The 458-nt window shown below is 48.5% G+C and overlaps 1 protein-coding gene across 22 annotated transcripts in view; it reads right to left on the bottom strand.

The window, feature by feature from the left end:
• PLEKHA6 (pleckstrin homology domain containing A6) overlaps positions 1-458 on the bottom strand; it is a 142,557-nt gene that overhangs the window by 21,006 nt on the left and 121,093 nt on the right. The window lies entirely within an intron of this gene.

Genomic DNA, 458 nt, shown 5'->3' with positions numbered 1-458 from the left:
TCTTTTTTGCACTGTGCTTTTCCTTCTCCAGCCATAACCCATTTTCCCTGGGAAAATAGGTCTCCATAGTTGCCAAATGCAGACATGCCCACTCAGCCTCCTGCATAAAATGGAGGGAAGCAAAAAAGACTAGCTGCCCTTAACATGTCTACTCCCCCTCTTTTTATCTCCCTGACACACATACACACATACACTGTGTGTGTGTGTGTGTGTGTGTGTGTGTGAGAGAGAGAGAGAGAGAGAGAGAGAGAGAGAGAGAGAGAGAGAGAGAGAGAGAGATTGTATTTACTGTGCATGGGGTATGCACATGGGCGAATGTTGACATCTGCTACTTGTGTGTCATGCCTGTGTCCTATGTGTGATGTGTGGATGTGTGGATGGAAGACAAGGCAGATCTACCAATACATCGGCTGTGAGAGGGCAGGGAGGCCAGGCCCTTCCTGGATGCTCACTGGTCT

Source organism: Myotis davidii, unplaced genomic scaffold (genome assembly GCF_000327345.1).
Source record: "Myotis davidii unplaced genomic scaffold, ASM32734v1 scaffold246, whole genome shotgun sequence".
NCBI lineage: Eukaryota > Metazoa > Chordata > Mammalia > Chiroptera > Vespertilionidae > Myotis > Myotis davidii.
Note: the sequence above shows the minus strand (reverse complement) of the source record. Positions and strands in the feature narration are given on the sequence as shown.